We start from the raw sequence: 21,181 nt of genomic DNA, 5'->3' as shown, positions 1-21,181 counted from the left end.
TTCTTGTTTTTGTTTCCGTATTTTGAGACAGAAATTTGCTATTGTTGCCCAGGCTGGAGTGCAATGTTGCAGTCTCGGCTCACTGCAACCTCCGCTTCCTGGGTTCAAGCGATTCTCCTGCCTCAGCCTCCCGAGTAGCTGGGATTACAGGTGCCTGCCATCGTGCCCAGCTAATTTTTGTATTTTTAGTAGAGATGGGGTTTCACCATGTTGGTCAGGCTGGTCTTGAACCCCTGACCTCAGGTGATCCACCCACCTCAGGCTCCCGAAGTGCTGGGATTACAGGTGTGAGTCACCGCACCCGGCCTAATTTTTGTATTTTTGGTAAAGACGAGGTTTTGCCATGTTGGCCAGGCTGGTCTTGAACTCCTGATCTCAAGTGATCCACCTGCTTCAGCCTCCCAAAATGCTAGGATTACAGGCATGAGCCACCGTGCCCAGCCGAAGTTAGATCCCTTCATAACACAAAGCTATACTCCAGATATATTAAATGGCAAAAGGTTGAAACTATAATAGAAGAAAGTGTTGGAGAGGCTGTGTGTGGTGGCTCATGCCTATAATTCATGCACTTTGGGAGGCCAAGTTGGGCGGATTGCTTGAGTTCAAGACCAGCCTGGGCAACATGTTAAAACCGCATCTCTACAAAAAACACAAAAATTAGCCGGACATAGTGGTGTGTGTCTGTAGTCCCAGCTACTCAGGAGGCTGGGGTGGGAGAATTGCTGAACTCCAGGGTGTTGAGGCCGTGGTGAGCCATGATTGAGCCACTGCAAGCCAGCCTGGGCAATAAAGTGAGACCCTGTCTCAACAGATAAAATAAGGAAATGAAAATTTAAAATGTCCACTTTATACTATTTAGAGTTACAAAAATTGTAAAATTGAATGACACCAAATGTTGAAGGCATGTGGGCCTGAAGAAACCCTCTTGCACCACTGATGAAAGTGTAAACAGCTGGGCGCGGTGGCTCACGCCTGTAATCCCAGCACTTTGGGAGGCCGAGGGCGGTTGATCACAAGGTCAGGAGTTCGAGACCAGCCTAGCCAATATGGTGAAACACTATCTCTACTTTAAAAATACAAAAATTAGCTGGGCGTGGTGGCAGGTGCCTGTAGTCCCAGCTACTTGGGAGGCTGAGGCAGGAGAATCGCTTGAACCCGGGAGGCGGAGCTTGCAGTGAGCCGAGATTGCGCCATTGCACTCCAGCCTGGACGACAGAGTGAGACTCCATCTCAAAAAAAAAAAAAAAAAAGTGTAAATGGATGCGCCTATTCTGGAGAGCAAGAACATACCTAAGTGTTCATGTACTCTCTGACCTAGCAATTGCACTGCTTGGTGTAATATCCTAAAGAGATTTTCATAAAGGTCCATTATTGGGAATTATTTTTGACATCATGGGGTCAGAGACAACCTGGATATCTACACCTGGAGAAAGGTAAAAATGTGGTGGATGTACACAATGAAGTAACAATAGTTAAAAACCACAGACAAGATGTACACTTAGCCACATGGCTCAATCATAAAAAACAGTACCCAGTGAAAGCAGTAAGAATGCATGTGTGGGGAAAACCATTTATATTAATTAAGATATTACAACTAACAGTTCACTTTATGCAAGAACTCATAACAATTTTATATATTAACACCATAGAATGGTTACCTGGCATGGGGGAGAAGGGAATGGGAGTGGGTATAGAAATAAAACGGAGGGAGTTGGGCGGATCGTTTGAGGTTGGGAGTTCAAGACCAGCCTGGCCGACATGATGAAACCCTGTCTCTACTAAAAACACAAAAATTAGCCAGGCGTGGTGGCGCACACCTGTAATCCCAGCTACTCGGGAGGTTGAGGCAGGAGAATCGCTTGAATCTGGGAGGCAGAGGTTGCAGTGAGCCGAGATGGTGCCACTGCACTCCAGCCTTGGCAACAGAGTAAGACACTATCTCAAAAAAAAAAAGAAAGAAAGGAAGAAAAAAGGAAAAAGGGAGGAAGACAGAGGGAGAAAGAGAAGAAATTTGAAAAGAAAGTCACTTTGAATGAATATTGGTGTGTTTGGGAGCTAGTAATAGGCACACAGAAAACATACAAATGTGGCCAGACTAAGTGGCTCACTTCTGTAATCCCACCACTTTGGGAGGTTGAAATAGGAGGATCACTTGAGTTCAGGAGTTCGTGACCAGCCTGGGCAATATAGTGAGACCTTATTCCTACACAAAATTTTAAAATTCCGGCGAGGCACGGTGGCTCATGCCTGTAATCCCAGCACTGTGTGAGGCTGAGGCAGGTGGATCACCTGAGGTCAGGAGTTTGAGACCAGCCTGCCCAACATGGCAAAAGCCCGTCTCTACTAAAAATACAAAAATTAGTTTGGTGTGGTGGCAGGCACCTGTAATCCCAGCTACTCAGGAGACTGAGGCAAGAGAATCACTTGAACCTGGGAGGTAGGGGTTGCAGTGAGCCAAGATCGCACCGTTGCACTCCAGCCTGGGCAATGCTGAGTGAGACTCCATCTCAAAAAAACAACAAAAAAAATTACCTCACATAAGTTCAGAAGTAGGACATTTCCAGGGTTGGTTGTGAACAAGAATCCAAATTCTTACCTTTTTTCTTTTTGGGGAGATGGGGTCTCACTGTGTTGCCCAGGCTGGTCTTCAACTCCTGGGCCTGGGGGATCTTCCCACTTCAGCTTTCCAGTTGGGACTACAGATGACTGCCACCCCACCCAGGTCTCCATTTTTTTGTTCTGCAAATCTTCAGCTTGTCAGCTAATTACCTTCAAGTTAATAAGATGACTGTAACAGTGCCAGTGATCATGTCCACATTCAACAACATCCAATGGAAGAGGGTCTGTTTCTTTGCCTATGATTCTCTTTTTTTTTTTTAGACAGAGTCTCATTCTGTTGCCCAGGCTGGAGTACAGTGGCACAATTACCTCACTGCAACCTCGAACTCCTGGGCTCAAGTGATCCTCCTGCTTCAGCCTCCCAAAGTGTTGGTTTACAGGTGTGAGCCAATGTGCCTGACCAGGAGAAAATCTTGTACCTCTGGTGAACTCACTTTCAACACTGCATTAGTCCAACTACCGCCACAATTACCACTGAGCCTCAAACTCTTTCCCCAACTGGTCTCAAGTGGCCCCAACAACTCATGTCCTTGCCTAATTAGTGAGCCTGTATTTCTGTATACACACCTGCGCATCACTGCTCCCTTGCTCTCTAAGTGAGAAAATTCAGAAATAAGCTGAAAACAAGGTCTACAAAATAGCAAGAATTAAAGGTAACTCTGATGTAGATAATGTTATCTTGGCGGGGCACAGTGGCTCACGCCTGTAATCCTAGCACTTTGGGAGGTGAAGGCAGGCAGATCGCTTGACCCCAGGAGTTTGAGACCAGCCTGGGCAAAACAGCAAAACCCCGTCTCTCTCTGTCTCTCTCTCTCTCTCTCTCTCTCTCTATATATATATATATGCACAAAAATTAGCCTGGTGTGGTGGTGCACACCTGTAGCCCCAGCTATTTGGGAGGCTAAGGTGGGAGGATGGCTTAAGCCCAGGAGGCAGAGGTTGCAGGCAGCTGAGATCATGCCACTGCACTCCAGCCTGGGTGACAGAGCCAGATCCTGTCCCAAAAACAAAAACAAAGATAACATGATCTTGAGCTGTGGAAATTATTAGATTGCATATTCTATTGGACAGTGGCACCTAGGTATTATTTTTTGTTTTTGTATTTGTTGCTATTTTTATTTACTTAAAATTTGCCTCTTTTTTCTTCTCTGATACTACTTTTATGAGTTTATACTATTAATTTGTTTTCTCTTTAAAGATCTGATCACTGCCGGGCACAGTGGCTCACGCCAGTAATCCCAGCACTTTGGGAGGTGGAGGTGGGCATATCACAAGGTCAAGAGTTCGAGACCAGCCTGACCAACATGCTGAAACTCTGTCTCTACTAAAATTACAAAAACTAGCCAGGCGTGGCAGCATGTGCCTGTAGTCCCAGCTATTTGGGAGGCTGATGCAGGAGAATCACTTGAACCAGGGAGGCGGAGGTTGCAGTGAGCTGAGATCGCACCACTGGACTCCAGTCTGGGCAACAGAGCAAGACTCCGTCTCAGAAAAAATAAATAAATAAATAAAAGGCCAGGCGCGGTGGCTCATGCCTGTAATCCCAGCACTTTGGGAGGCCGAGGTGGGCGGATCACAAGGTCAGGAGTTCGAGACCAGTCTGCCCAGCATGGTGAAACCCCATCTCTACTAATAATACAAAAAATTAGCTGGGCATGGTGGTGTGTGCTTATAATCCCAGCTATGGGGGAGGCCGAGGCAGGAGAATTGCTTGAACCTGGCAGGTGGAGGTTGCAATGAGCTAAGATTGTGCCACTGCACTCCAGCCTAGGTGACAGAGAGAGACTCTGTCTCAAAAAAAAAAAAAAAAAAAAAAAAAATATATATATATATATATCTGATCACTGGAAAACCCTACCTTCCTTTAAAAAACTTGAAGTTCAGGGCTGGGTGCAGTGGATCACACATGTAATTCCAGCACTTTGGAAGGCCAATGCAGGCAGATTGCTTGAGCTCAGGAGTTTGAGACGACAAGCCTGGGAAATATAGTGAGACCCCATCTCTACAAAAAACAAAAAAACTAGCCAAGTATAGTGGTGTACATCTGTGGTTCCAGCTACTCAAGAGACTGAGGTGGTTGGATCACTTGACCTGGGAGGTTGAGGCTGTAGAGCACCGTGATCACACCACTGCGCTCCAGCCTGGGTGACAGGGAGAGACATTGTCTCAAAACAAAACCAAACAACAACAACAACAACAATATCTGGAAGTTCAGCCATTGCTCTAAAGCAGTAACATGTTCATCCAACTTTATTAGGTGACTTCCTCAATAAGTTATTGAAAGCAACAGTATAAATGTTAGTTGGTCCACTGTTATTTCACCATTATTGTACTAGCAGACTGGTCCGCATGAAAATAGACCAATAGAGAAATAAGAAATGAAATAAATAGGCCGGGCACGGTGGCTCATGCCTGTAATCCCGGCACTTTGGGAGGCCAAGGCGGGCGGATCACGAGCTCAGGAGATCCAGACCATCCTGGCTAACATGGTGAAACCCCGTCTCTACTAAAAAAAATACAAAAAAATTAGCCGGGTGTGGTGGCGGGCGCCTGTAGTCCCAGCTACCTGGGAGGCTGAGGCAGGAGAATGGCATAAACCCAGGAGGCGGAGCTTGCAGTGAGCCGAGATTGCACCACTGCACTCCAGCCTGGGCGACAGAGTGAGACTCTGTCTCAAAAAAAAAAAAAAAAAAGAAAAGAAAAAAGAAATAAATACATATTACATACATATTTGCTTTCAACTGCCTCTTACCAGCTGGATTACAAAGAAAACCAAAGCCAAGTATTTTCCTTCCTTCCTTCCTTCCTTCCTTCCTTCCTTCCTTCCTTCCTTCCTTCTTTTAAGACAGTGTTTTACTCTGTCATTCAGGCTGGAGTGCAGTGACACCATTTACAGGCAGGCATCACCATGCCCAGATAATTTTTGTATTTTTTGTAGAGACGGTTTCAACATGTTGCCAAGGCTAGTCTCAAACTCCTGATCTCAAGCAATCCACCTGCCTAGGCCTTCCAAAGTAGTAGGATTACAGGCATGAGTCAAGCACCCCTCCTAAGTATTTCAAGAGAAAATTGCACTAAAAATAATTGAGGCCAGGCGCGGTGGCTCACGCCTGTAATCCCAGCACTTTGGAAGGTCAAGGTGGGCGAATCACAAAGTCAGGAGTTCAAGACCAGCCTGGCCAATATGGTGAAACCCCGTCTCTACTAAAAAAAAAAAAAAAAAAAAAAAAAAATTAGCCGGGCTTGGTGGCGCACGCCTGTAGTCCCAACTGTAGTCCCAACTGTAATCCCAGCTACTCAGAAGACTGAGGCAGACGAATTGCTTGAACCCGGGAGGCGGAGGTTGCAGTGAGCTGAGATCGCACCACTGCACTCCAGCCTGGGCGACAGAGCGAGACTCCGTCTCAAAATAATAATAATAATAATTCAAATAACAGCTTTTTGGTTTGGAATTTGGTATTCTAGTTGAATTACACTAACAGATCGTCAGGTTGTAGTTGTTTTTTTGCTTTGTATTTTACTGCTAAATTTTATTTGAACTGTTTTCTGTGATGAAGATGCTGAAGAAAAGTTTGTAGCCCCAAATGTGACATTGGATCAAATGCCTTTTTTAAGCCAAATTGTTTATTGTCAACTTGGCATCACAAACACCCCCATTTTAAGGGTTTCTTTGCGTTGCAGAGAATCTAGGAACTGCATTTCTCAGAACCTCTTTCCTATCCAGTTTAGTCTGGCACATCTACTAATAAGAGGCATTCATGTGAGTATTGAAAGGTCAAAAAGAAAGAGGCTATTATAGGCCGGGTGCAGTGGCTCACGCCTGTAATCCTAGCACTTAGGGAGGCCTAGGCGGACGGATCACCTGAGGTCGGGAGTTGGGGATCAGCCTGACCAACAAGGAGAAACCTCGTCTCTACTAAAAATACAAAAAAAAAATTAGCCCGGCGTGGTGGCGCATGCCTGTAATCCTAGCTACTGGGGAGGCTGAGGCGGGAGAATAGTTTGAACCCGGGAGGCAGAGGTTGCGGTGAGCCAAGATGGCGCCATTGTACTCCAGCCTGGGCAACAAGAGCAAAACTCCATCTCAAAAAATAAATAAAAATAAATAAATAAATAATAAATGAGGCCTTTATTATATAAAGACAAGTAAAGGCAGATAACTGGGCATATATGAATTTTAAGACAGCTTCTAGTTGAGCTTCTAGAGAACTATTTTTTATGCTGCTACAGATTTGATTTCATAGACGTCTGTGAGATTTACAAATTCAGGAGAAGCTCTCAAGAACTTAACAACTACCTACTCCAGTGCTGTAGGTCTGATATTTGATATTCTAGGAATTACAATGATTATGTAAGCCTTTAATTGATTCTATTAAAATTATTTATGAAGGGGCTGGGCATGTGGTGCAAGACTATAGTCCCAGCTACTCAGGAGGCTGAGATCGGAGGATCGCTTGAGGCCTGGAGTTCAAGGTTGTGGTGTGATGTGATTGCACCTGTAATAACCACTGCACTTCAGCCTGAGCAACATAGCAATATCTCATCTCTAAAAAATATGAAATTAATTAAAGAAAAATCATGAAAGGAGGAATCATCTTTGGGGAAAAATAATATCATCTGGGCCACGTGTGTGTGCACACATACACACACAATGTCTGACATTCAATACAAAATAGGGATGCAAAAAGACAAAACCGGCCGGGCGTGGTGGCTCACGCCTGTAATCCCAGCACTTTGGGAGGCCGAGGCAGGCGGATCACCTGAGGTCGGGAGTTCAAGACCAGCCTGACCAACATGGAGAAAGCCCATCTCTACTAAAAGTACAAAATTAGCTGGTCGTGGTGGCACATGCCTGTAATCCCAGCTACTCAGGAGGCTGAGGCAGGAGAATCGCTTGAACCCAGGAGGCAGAGGTTACAGTGAGCCGAGATTGTGCCACTGCACTCCAGCCTGGGCAACAAGAGCAAAACTCCGTCTCAAAAAAAAAAAAAAAAGACAAAACCATAGACTGATAATCTAGAGGGAAAAAAACATACAACAAAAGGAGATCCAGACATTAGCCTTTTCAGAAAAAGGCTTAAAATAATAATTTAGGAACTTCCCGAATGAAAAAAATTTAAAAATAATTACTGATTAACATATGAAACATTTAAAAAGATGAAAAGGTGGATAATTTCAACAGTAACATTAACATATCTATAAAAATTCAAACGGACATTCTGTCACTAAGTTAACTCAATGGATGTATTTAACATCTAATCAGATGCAGCAGAAGACTAAGACAGGTCAATTAAAAATATTCAGAAAAGGCCGGGCACAGTGGCTCATGTCTGTAATCCCAGCACTTTGGGAGGCCGAGGCGGGTGGATCATGAGGTCAGGAGTTCAAGACCAGCCTGGCCAAGATGGTGAAACCCCGTCTTTACTAAAAACACAAAAGTTAGCTGGGTGTGGTGGCAGGTGCCTGTAATCTCAGCTACTCGGGAGGCTGAGGCAGGAGAATCGCTTGAACCCGAGAGGCGGAGCTTGCAGTGAGCCGAGATGGTGCCACTGTACTCCAGCCTGGGTGACAGAGCAAGACACCGTCTCAAAAAACAAACAAAAACCAGAAAAGAAATACAGCCATGCATTACTTAATGATGGGAATACATTTTGAGAAATGCATCGTTAGGCAATTTTGTTGTGAGAACATGATAGAGTATACTTACACCACCTAGATGGTACAGCTCACTGCACACCTAGGCTATATGATATATCCAATTGCTCCTAGGCTGCAAACCTGCATAGCATGTTACTGCACTGAATACTGTAGGCGATTGTAACACAATAGTAAGTATCTGTGTATCTAAACATACAGAAGGGGCCGGGCTCGGTGGCTAATGCCTGTAATCCCAGCACTTTGGGAGGCCGAGGCAGGCAGATCACCTGAGGTCAGGAGTTTGAGACCGGCCTGGCCAACACGGTGAAACCCCATCTCTACGGAAAATACAAAAATCAGCCAGGCATGGTGGCAGGCCCCTGTAATCCCAGCTACTTGGGAGGCTGAGGCAGGAGAATCACTTGAACTTGGGAGGCGGAGGTTGTTGTGAACTGACATCGCGCCACTGCATACAGAAGGTGCAGTAAAAATACCCATTATGATCTTATGGGACTTCCATCATATAAGTGATCTGTCATTGAAATGTCATTATGTGACACATGACTGCAGAAGCATGGTATGTATAAACCTTCCTAGCTTTTTGGGAAGCTTTGCTTTTAGGAGACAATATTTGAACTGAGACCTGAAAGATAAGGAGTTAAAAAGTTGAAGGCAGCACATTCTTGGCAGAGGAAACAGCAAGTATACAAACCTGAGGTGGAATTTAAAAGACTTGGATATATTCATGGAAGATGACATATTGCAACCATTCCCACCCTCATTTTTCTTTGAGAGGCTAAACAATATTAGCAAATAAGCTACATTTTTTATATTGTTTTTTTGTTGTTGAGACAGTCTTGATCTGTCGCCCAGGATAGAGTACAGTGGCATGATCCCAGTTCACTGTAGCCTTAAATTCCTAGGCTCAAGTGATCCTCCTGCCTCAGCCTCCTGAGCAGCTAGGACTACAGGAGCATACCACCATGCTGGCTACTCTTTTATATTTTTAGTTTTTGTGTAGAGACAGGGTCTCTCTGTATTGTCCAGGCTGGTCTCAAACTCCTAGTCTCAAGTGATCCTCCAGCCTCAGCTTCCACAATGGTAGGATTACAGGTGTGTGAGCCACCACACCCTGTCTGATATTGCATTATTATCTAAGGAGCCCCTGCCTTTGAAGTCATTCTCCATTACACCACACTGATTATTTCCTTCCTAGCAATGATCACAGCCTATACTTTTGCTTACTTGTTTAATACCTGTCTCACTTGCAAAAATGATTGGGTCATTGAGGGCAATGATCTTGTCCACTGTTCATTACTGTATTCGTTAGCCAATGCCTGACACTAATGAATACTTGTAGGGTGACTGAATCTTACAAAATATATTCTTTCAGATTTGAAGTTAATTAGCAGATTAAACACCAAGAATAGTTTGTATATTTGTATTTGCTGTACACTAGAAGAAACTGTCCCTCTAAATTAAATAGTATAATATTGGAGAGAGGGGCCAAAGGAGAAACAAAGTCAAGTGTTAACAGTTAAACTTTTTTTTATTTTTTATTTTTGAGACGGAGTCTCACTCTGTCACCTGGGCTGGAATGCAGTGGCTCGATCTCGGCTCACTGCAACCTCTGCCTCCTGGGTTCAAGCGATTCTTCTGCCTCAGCCTCCCAAGTAGCTGGGATTACAGGCACCCGCCACTACGCCCAGCTAATTTTTTGTATTTTTAGTAGAAACGGGGTTTCACCATATTGGCCAGGCTGGTCTTGAACTCCTGACCTCGTGATTTGCCTGCCTCGGCCTCCCAAAGTGCTGGGATTACAGGCTTGAGCCACCATGCCCGGCCAGCAGTTAAACTTGATAAACTAACCTGATGCCCTGATGTGGAGAAAGTAGGACAGATGGAAAAGTGAAGAAGCTGGAGCTGATGCCCCAATGCCCCACCATGCCAAGATATGGCCAGACATGACAGTGGGAAAGCCAAGTTATAGAGAAATCCATCGTTATCACCATGCCTTCCTTTTGAATCATGCTTTAGTGTTGGCAATCCTGCACACACATCATTGCATTTAACCCTTGCAAAACTCTTTGCAGTAGGAGGCATGATCTTCATTTTACCAGTGAGGACACGGAGGCTTAGAGGTTAAATGTAAGCCCGAGGTCACACAGCTAGGAATTAGCAGTGCCAGGTCTGCAACCCTGACCTTCTAATTGACTCCACTTCACCACCCTTTCTACGATACCCACAGCTGCTTCCGTATTAACTATGTTGACTTTTCTTTCTTTCTTTTTTTTTTTTTTTGAGATGGAGTTTCGCTCTTGTTGCCCAGGCTGGAGTGCAGTGATGTGATCTTGGCTCACTGCAACCTCCATCTCCCGGGTTTAAGTGATTCTCCTGCCTCAGCCTCCCGAGTGGCTGGGATTACAGGCATGAGCCACCATGCCCAGCTGATTTTGTATTTTTAGTAGAGACGGGCTTTCTCCATGTTGGTCAGGCTGGTCTCGAACTCTGATCTCAGGTAATCCGCCTGCCTCGGCCTCCCAAAGCGCTGGGATTACAGGCGTGAGCCACTGCACATGGCCTGACTTTTCTTAAGAGACAGGGTCTTGTTATGTTGCCCAAGCTGGCTTTGAACTCTTGGGCTCAAGCAATCCACTTGCCTCAGTCTCCTGAGCATGTTAACTTTCATTTTTGTGTGTGTATATGACAAGGTCTTGCTATACTGCCCAGGCTGATCATGAACTCGAGGCTTCGAGTAATCTTCCTGAATAGGCTGGGATAACTATGGCTCTAGCCACTCTACTGGAGTTAAAGTATTAAAAAAAAATTTTTTTTTAATTGCGGGCCGGGCACCGTGGCTCACGCCTGTAATCCCAGCACTTTGGGAGGCTGAGGCGGGCAGATCACTTGAGGCCAGGAGTTCAAGACCAGCCTGACCAACATGATGAAACATTTATCTACTAAAAACACAAAAATTAGCCCCGGGTGTGGTGGCATGTGCCTGTAATCCTGGCTACTTGGGAGGCTGCGGTGGGAGAATGGCTTGAACCCAAGAGGCGGAGGTTGCGGTGAGCCAAGATCATGCCGCTGCACTCAGGCCTGGGCAACAGAGTGAGACTCTGTCTCAAAAAAAAAAAAAAAGAAAGAAAGAAAAGAAAAAGAAAAAGAGAAAGAAAAAAAATTGTGGCAAACACATGTAATATAAAATTCACTCACTTCCATTTTTTAAGTGTAGAACTAAGTAATGTTAACTGTATTCACATTGTTGTGTAACAGATCTCTGGAACTTTTTCATCCTGCAAAACTGAAACTCTGTACCCATCAAACAACTCCTTATTTCCCCTTCCTGCCAGCGCCAGGGAACCATCACTCTACTTTCTGTGTCCATGATTTCGACTCTAGATATTTCACATAAGTGGAATCCTAAAGAATCTGTCCTTTTATAACTGGCTTATTCATTCAGCATAATATTTGCAAGGTTCCTCCATGTTGTAGCATGTGGCCGGATGTCCTTCTGTTTCTAAGGCTGAATAATATTCCATTGTACGTATATGCCACATTGTCTTTAACCTTTCGTGTGTTCACAGACATTTGGGCTCCTTCTACCTCTTGCCAATTGGGAGTAATACGGCAGTGAACATGGGTGTACAAATATCCCGTCAAGATCCTGCTTTCAGTTCTTTTGGATACATACTCAGAAGTGGAATTGCTGGATCATATGGTAATTCTATTTTTAGTTTTTTGAAGAATCATGTTAACTTTTAAACAAATAGTCCCATTCTCACGGACTGTAGTGCAATATGTGAAGAGGTGGCATATTGCCTTCCCTCTAATTAAATTGAAAATAGCAATCATGCTCATATATAAGCATTAAAATATGTTTAAACTTCTTACTTAAGATGCATCAATTACACTGTTGGCAACTGTAGACGCTTTCTTTCATTTCCTCCCAGTCTCAGTCAACAAGCTGTTCTTTACTTTTAACAACGCCATCCCCCAATATCAGGGTCACTAGAGCAGAAGATTCCTGATGGAAGGACCTGTGTTGTTCAAACTGTACCCCAAGTAACCAGCACAGTAGCTGGCATAGAATAAGCACTCAAAAAGAATGGATACATGAACCAGTGAGCGCATGAATAAGAAGACAATGTTGCTAGGAATAGTGTAAACAATTGAACTTAGCCCCAGGAGTGAGAGAAAAGTACCTCTTGTTCCAGCAAGCAGGAAGTGGAACACATATGGCAAAGAGACATTTGATGACATGAATTTTGCCAGAATGATGATACCATCCCTAGGATGAATTCAGAGTAAAGCTCTGATGATCACACAGGATCATACCAGCCATGAAGATTTGAGGAGTTGGGAAACCCATGGAATGCTAATGATAAGGTCCTTTCAGATCAATGGGATTGCGCTCTAGGAAGAAAAACCCAAGGGAGTGCTAATAGTGCAGGACCCGCTTCCCCTTCTCTTCTGCCACACAGCATGGACTCTGGGGTTTGGGTGGGTGGGGCGAGGAGCATTGGAAGCAAAAGCATCGTCACACCAAGTGGAAGATTCCCTGCTGGCTAGCTTGCTGCACACGAGGCTCACTGAAGCCCTCTGATGGGGACTGGAGTGTGAGGTAAAGAGGGGATTCAACACACCAAGAGTAGTTATCAAGCTCTCCTGCTAAAGACTGCTGTCTTTACATCTTTGCACTTGATAGAGAATCTTAGGAAATGAACCGGAGAAAATGGGATTACACTGTATCAATAGAAATTAAACTTAGAACAAAAACTGCATAATTTATAAAGGGTATATAGGCCCTGGAGCAAATTGTTCAGTGGAAATGATGCTGTCACATATCTGAAGCATTAATGAATCGTAAGTTCACTTCCATTCAAATGAAGAGATGAAATTCAAGAGAAAAATACCTTTTAATAGGCATATCCCCCCAAAGGGATAAAAGACAAGGTTGGGTTGCTTAGTGATTACATGAAATAGTTTCTTATTCCCTTAGTCAAGAGTTTAAATTTCACTAACAAATCAATACAGTGAATAGCGGAATCTTTTATTTATTGCTTTATAGAGGAGTCAACATGGCTTAATAGAAAACTCACTAAACTTGGGCTCAGAAGATCTGCATTCAGATATTAGTATTGCCTGGACCACATTAGCCTTTTAGAGAATGATCAGTTTCCATCACACACACTGCTGAGACAAATCTGACCATGTTTCTCCCCAACATAAAATTCTTCATGGGGATAATTTTATGCCTATAGGGCAAATTCTGAACATCTCTGTATAGTACATTCTTTCATTATTTGACTCCTTCTTACCTAACCAGCCTTACCTTCCATCATTTGCCCCTCACTTCATGTCAAGCAATACTGAACAGTAGGTAGTTCTTTCGGGATATACCATATGCTCATTCATGCTTACTCTGCTTGAAATTCCCCCTTCACTGATTTGGCAAACTTTTACTCATTTTTTTCTGTCTCCCCTTAACTGCCACTTCTGTACTGGTGTGGTGGCTCATACCTGTAACCCCAGCACTTTGGGAGGCCAAGGCAGGCAGATCTCTTGAGCTCAGGAATTTGAGACCAGTCTGGGCAGCATGGCGAAACTCTGTCTCTTTAAAAAAAATACAGAAAAACTAGCTGGGTGTGGTGGTGCACACCTGTAGTTTCAGCTACTTGGGAGGCTGAGGTGAGAGGATAGCTTGGGCCCAGGAGGTGGAGGTTGCAAGTAGCCGAGATTGGGCCACCGTACTCCAGCCTGGGCAACAGAACAAAAAAAAATTCAAACGAAGTGTAAAAAGTAAAAGTAAAACGTCCCTTAAAAACATACTCCCGACATGGGTGGCTCATGCCTGTAATCCCAGCACTTTGGGAGGTGGAGGGGGGTGGATCACTTGAGGTCAGGAGTTCGAGACGAGCCTGACCAACATGGTGAAACTCCGTCTCTACCAAAAATACAAAAATTAGCGGGCATGGTGGCAGGCGCAGGTAATCTCAGCTACTGGGGAGGTTGAGACAGGAGAATTGCTTGAATCTGGGAGGTGGAGGTTGCAGTGAGCCGAGATGGCACCACTGCACTCCAGCCTGGCTGTCTTCAACAACAACAACAACACATACTCCCAAAGATACCTTTTGTTAATGTAAGAGCAGGGACCATAAGTTCCCATCTTTGAATGTTCAGGACATAGCAATGCCTGGTGCATAAGAGTCTTCAATAAATAATGTTGAATGAATGAATTTATAAAACAGAGATGGCATAATTGACTGTACTAGCCAACAGCGTTGTAGTGATGGAATCATGTAAGATAATGAATATGAAAGTTCTCTGAACGCTGGAAAGCATTATGTAAGTACAAAATTGTATGATAATGGGCCCGACGTGGTGGCTCATGCCTGTAATCCTACCACTTTGGGAGGCAGAGGCGGGTGGATCACCTGAGGTCAGGAGTTCGAGACCAGCCTGACCAATGTGGTGAAACCCCATCTCTACTAAAAAATACAAAAATTAGCTGGGTGTGGTGGTGCACGCCTGTAATCCCAGCTACTTGAGGGGCTGAGGCAGGAGAATCGCTTGAACCTGGGAGGCGGAGGTTGCAGTGAGCTGAGATCATGCCACTGCACTCCAGCCTGGCAACTAGTGAGACTCCATCTCGAAAAAAAAAAAAAATGTGTGATAAGTGACTAATACGTCTGCATCTCATTTTATTTGACTATTACTACCAGGCAAACTTAGTTTCAATGATGATGATGATAATGATGATGGCTAAGATTTATTGAGCACTTCTTATATCCAGAGCATTATATTAAATATTTCACCCATATTAAGTCATTTAATTCTTATAACAAAGGGTAAGGGATAGTCATTTCCACATTTTTTTTTTCATATGAGGAAACTAAGGCCCAGAGAAGTTGTAACTTGCCCCCGCAAATCACAGAGGTAGTAAGTAATACAGCCAGAACTTCAACTCAGGCAATCTGGCATCTGAGTCAGCACTGTTAACCAATTCATATTACTGCCTCTTACACAAAGTCCTGAGGATGAGCCCTGGAGCTCATTCTTTCCCATCCCTACATTGCTTCTTGCTCCAATTTTGGAATCATAATCAACTTTACTTCTGTAAACCTCTGTTTTCTCATATATAAAATGGACATATTAGTGGTTCTTATCTCACAAAGTTGTTTGCAAGGATTATCTATAACACTGCCTGTCTAAGTTCATTTTGTGTTGTTATAATACAACAAACGGGGTAATTTATAAAGAAAAAAATTAGACCGGGCGCGGTGGCTCACACCTGTAATCCTAGCACTTTGGGATGCTGAGGCGGGCAGATCGTGACATCAGGAGTTTGAGATCAGCCTGGCCAACATGGTGAAACCCCATCTCTACTAAAAATACAAAAATTAGTCGGGCATGGTGGTGTGCACCTGTAGTCCCAGCACTTTGGGAGGCTGAGGCCGGTGGATCACCTGAGGTCAGGAGTTTGAGACTAGCCTGACCGATATGGTGAAACCCCGTCTCTACTAAAATTACAAAAATTTGGCCAGCCATGGTGCCGTGTGCCTGTAGTTGCAGCTACTTGGGAGGCTGATACAGGAGTTTGAACCCAGGACGCGGAGATTGCAGTGAGCCGAGATCATGCCACTGCACTACATCCTGGATGACAGAGAGAGACTCTGTCTCAAAAAAAAGAAAGAAAAAAAATTATGCCGGGCACAGTGGCTCACACCTGTAATCCCAGCATTTTGGGAGGCTGAGGCAGGCAGATCACAAGGTCAGGAGTTCGAGACCAGCCTAGCCAACATAGTGAAACCCTGTCTCTACTAAAAATACAAAAATTAGCTGGGTGTAGTGGTGTGCTTCTGTAGTCCCAGCTACTCAGGAGGCTAAGGCAGGAGAATCGCTTGAACCCTGTTCAAGTGAGGTTGCAGTGAGTCAGGACTGCGCCATTGCACTCCAGCCTGGGTGACGGAGCAAGATTCCATCTCAAAAAACAAAAACAAAAACAAAAACAAAAACAAAAAAAAAGGAACAAAATTATTTTATTCATGCTTCTGAAGGTTAGGAAGTTCGGGAGCATTGTGTCAGCATCTGCTCAACATTATGTAAGGGCCTTCTAGCCCATTATCCCATGGCAGAAGGCTGAAAGGAAAAAGAGCACTCACATGTGCAAGAGAGAAATTGAACTCACAGCCTGAAGCCTTTTTATAATTGACATGAATCCATTCATGAGGGTGGAGCCCTTATAACCTAAACACCTCTTCTTAGCCCTCAACTCCCAACACTGTTGCATTGGGGATTCAGTTTCCAGCACATGCTTCTGGGGGACACATTCAAACCATAGCACAGCCTCAGGTAGCAATGCCAAGAAGGCAATCAAACCTAGAGCCCAGAGTTAGTGATTGTTGTTTATTATTGTTATTATTATTTTATTTTTAGTAGAGATGGAATTTCAGCATGTTGGTCAGGCTGGTCTCGAAGTCCTGACCTCGTGATGCACCCACCTCGGCCTCACAAAGTGCTGGGATTACAGGCGTGAGCCACCGTGCCCGGCCGTGATTGTTTTTTTGTTATTGTTTTCTGTTGTTTTTGTTTTTGTTTTTGAGATGGAGTTTCACTCTTGCTTGTCACCCAGGTTGGAGTACAATAGTGCAATCTCGGCTCACTGCAACCTCTGCCTCCTGGGTTCAAGTGATTCACCTGCCTCAGCCTGCTGAGTAGCTGGGATTACAGGCACCCACTACCACGCCTGGCTAATTTTTGTGTTTTTGGTAGAGATGGGGTTTCACCATGTTGGCCAGGCTGGTCTCGAACTCCTGACCTCAGGTGATCAGCCTGCCTTGGCCTCCCAAAATGCTGGGATTACAGGTGTGAGCCACCACTCCCGGCAGTGATTGTTTGCTTTGCAACAGATGCAGCAGCAAAAAGAAGCAAAAGGACCACATTGCTGCAAAAAACAAGCAATCCTAATCTAGATAGAACAATTAATTAAGTATCTATTAATGAATACATTTGCATGGCCAGATTAATGTCAAGGTTCAGCACTCGAACTCTGTCCTTATCAGTCATGGCCAAGTAATGAGGCTCCTGTTAGAAAAAAACATACATATTGACAAGATGGGACACTTACTTCTTATTAATTCAATTATTTGGCTTTGGTCAATGCTAATGATGGTAATGGTTGATGGCTGCATACACTGGAGAACCATCAGAAATGGAAATAAAAATCTACAGCATGTCATACATGTAACTGCAGAAGTGTGAGTGAAGAACAATGGAAACTGAGAGAAAACAGCACTTCCAGGTGCCTACAGGTGGCATTCAGATCCAGAATAGCCATCCGGGCTTACAGAAAACTCAATCCAACTTTAAAAGGAATTACCAGGCAGAGTGTTGCAGCTCTATCCGGCCACTTATACACTGTGTATAAGTGTATACACAGTTTTATAAATTCATTCATTCAACATTATTTATTGAAGACTCTTATACACTTATACAGTGAATATAAATTAGTCTAGCCACTGTGGAGAGCAGTTTGAAGATTTCTGAAAGAGCTAAGTTATGGGCCAGGCACAGTGGCTCATGCCTGTAATCCCAGCACTTTGGGAGGCTGAGGCGGGTGGATCACGAGGTCAGGAGATAGAGGCCAGCCTGGCCAATATGGTGAAACCCCGTCCCTACTAAAAATACAAAAATTAGCCAGGTGTGATGGTGCACGCCTGTAGTCCCAGCTACTTGGGAGGCTGAGGCAGGAGAATCACTTGAATCTGGGAAGTGGAGGTAGCAGTGAGCTGAGATTGTGCCACTGCACTCCAGCCTGGCGACAGAAGGAGACTCCGTCTAAAAAAAAAAAAAAGAACTAAGTGATGAACTACCATTCAACCCAGGAATACCACTTCTGGTTATATACCCAGAGGAAAACATATTTTTCACCAAAAGGACTCATATGTTCATGACAGCTCTGTTCACAATAGCAAAAACATGGAATCAACCCAGGTGTCCATCAGTGGTGCACTGGATAAAGAAAATGTGGTACATGTACATCATGGAATACTATGCAGCCATAGAAAAAGAATGAAATCATGTCCTTTACAGCAACATGGATAGAACTAGAGGCCATTATCCTAAGCCAATTAAGACAGAAACAGAGGCCAGGCATGGTGGCTCATGCCTGTAATCCCAGCACTTTGGGAGGCTGAGGTGGATGGATCACTCGAGGTCAGGAGTTCAAGACCAGCCTGGCCAACATTGCGAAACCCCATCTCTACTAAAAATACAAAAATTAGCTGGGCGTGGTGGCAGACACCTGTAGTCCCAGCTACTCGGGAGGCTGAGGCAGGAGAATCTCCTGAATCCGGGAGGCAGAGTTTGCAGTGAGCTGAGACCGTGCCACTGCACTCCAGTCTGGCCAACAAGAGTGAAACTCCATCTCAGAAAAAAAAAAAAGAAACAGAAAACCAAATATTGCCTGTTCTCTTATAAGTGGGAGCTAAACACTGAGTCCGCATGAACACAAGATGGGAACAGTAGACACTGGGGACTACTAGGGAAGGGAGAGAAGGAGTGGGGCAAGGGCTGAAAAACTACCTGTTGGGTATGATGCTCACTACCTGGATGATGGGTTCAGTCATACCCCAAACCTCAGTACCATGCAAAATACCTTTGTAACAACCTGCAGATATACCCCTGATTCTAAAATATAAGTTGAAAAAGAAATAAATTAAGTGAGGAGCACCTCTGCCCGGCTGCCCCGTCTGGGAGATGAGGAGCACCTCTGCCCGGCCACCCCATCTGGGAGGTGAGGAGCGCCTCTGTCTGGCCGCCACCCCGTCTGGGAGGAAGTGAGGAGCGCCTCTGCCTGGCTGCCCCATCTGGGAAGTGAGGAGCGCCTCTGCCCAGCCGCCACACCGTCTGGGAAGTGAGGAGCGCCTCTGCCTGGCCACCCCGTCTGGGAGGTGAGGAGCGCCTCTGCCCGGCCGCCCAGTCTGGGAAGTGAGGAGCGCCTCTGCCTGGCTGCCACCCCGTCTGGGAGGAAGTGAGGAGCGCCTCTGCCCGGCCGCCCCGTCTGGGAGGTGAGGAGCATCTCTGCCCGGCTGCCCCGTCTGGGAAGTGAGGAGCACCTCTGCCCGGCCGCCCTGTCTGAGAGGTGAGGAGCGCCTCTGCCCGGCCGCCCTGTCTGGGAGGTGAGGAGCGCCTCTGCCCGGCCGCCCTGTCTGGGAGGTGAGGAGCGCCTCTGCCTGGCCGCCCTGTCTGGGAGGTGTACCCAACAGCTCCAAAGAGACAGCGACCATCGGGAGCGGGCCATGAGGACGATGGCGGTTTTGTTGAAAAGAAGGGGGGAAGTGTGGGGAAAGGAAGGAGAGATCAGATTGTTGCTGTGTCTGTGTAGAAAGAGGTGGGCATAGGAGACTCCATTTTGTTCCGACTAGGAGAAATTCTTCTGCCTTGGGATGCTGTTGATCTATGGCCTTGTCCCCAACCCCCTGCTCTCTGAAACATGTGCTGTGTCAACTCAGGGTTAAATGGATTAAGGGCGGTGCAAGATGTGCTTTGTTAAACACATGCTTGAAGGCAGCATGCTCTTTAAGAGTCATCACCACTCCCTAATCTCAAGTACCCAGGGGCACAAACACTGCAGAAGGCCGCAGGGACCTCTGCCTAGGAAAACCAGAGACCTTTGTTCATGTGTTTATCTGCTGACCTTCTCTCCACTATTATCCTATGACCCTGCCACATCCCCCTCTCCGAGAAACACCCAAGAATGATCAATAAATACTTAATAAATTAAAAAAAAAAGAAAAAGAAATACATTGTTTACCACGATATAAAGATTGAAATTGCTCTAAAAAATTTACTTTTCTTTTTTATTTATTTTTTTTGAGACGGAGTCTTGCTCTATTTCCCAGTCTGGAGTACAGAGGCATGATCTTTGCTCACTGCAACCTCCACCTCCCGGGTTCAAGTGATTCTCATGCCTCAGCCTCCCAAGTAGCTGGGATTACAGGCATGCAACACCACACTCAGCTAATTTTAGTAGAGACAGGGTTTTGCCATGTTGGCCAGGCTGGTCTCGAACTCCCAACCGCAGGTGATCCACCCACCTTAGCTTCACAAAGTCCTGGGATTACAGGCATGAGCCACCGCACCTGGCCCCAAATTTTTACTTTTAAATATTTCCTGCACAATATATGATGCAATGGCTGGGTGTGGTGGCTCATGCCTGTAATCCTAGCACTTTGGGAGCTCGAGACCAGCCTGACCAACATGGAGAAACCCTGTCTCTACTAAAAATACAAAATTAGCTGGGCATGGTGACACATGCCTATAATCCCAGCTACTCAGGAGGCTGAGGCAGGAGAATCGCTCGAACCTGGGAGGCAGAGGTTGTGGTGAGCTGAGATTGCGCCACTCCAGCCTGGGCAACAGGAGTGAAACTCCATCTCAAAAAAAAAAAAAAAAAAAAAAAAAAAAAAAAATATATATATATATATATATATATATGATGCAATGTGAAAAAAATAAAGGAACATATATTCACATACAAAAAATAAAGACAGACGACAGGAAACTGACAAACCTGCTGTTAACTAAAAACAAGTAGCTAAAAACTAACCAGGAAGTTTTTACAATACAGTCTCACAAGTGTTCCGAATATCAGCAAAAAGAATAAGCCTTTAGAAGGAAGAGCTCCTGAATGTACATAACTGCAGGATGAGTCAATGGTGGGGCCTTGAACTGGCACTAGGGAAAATTTTTTCCAGGAATAGTATAATTAATAGCTTCAGTCATTACCAAGTGGTATTGAGTCTAGGGAACAGGCTCAGGGAAACACTGTCCTCAGAATTAAAACAGAGATAAATCAAGACATAATCGACGAGATGCACCATCTGTAGAGGTAACTCACCCTAAGAAATGTTTTGTGAAT

This window comes from Pongo abelii, chromosome 15 (genome assembly GCF_028885655.2).
Source record: "Pongo abelii isolate AG06213 chromosome 15, NHGRI_mPonAbe1-v2.0_pri, whole genome shotgun sequence".
NCBI lineage: Eukaryota > Metazoa > Chordata > Mammalia > Primates > Hominidae > Pongo > Pongo abelii.
This window is presented reverse-complemented; position numbering follows the sequence as displayed.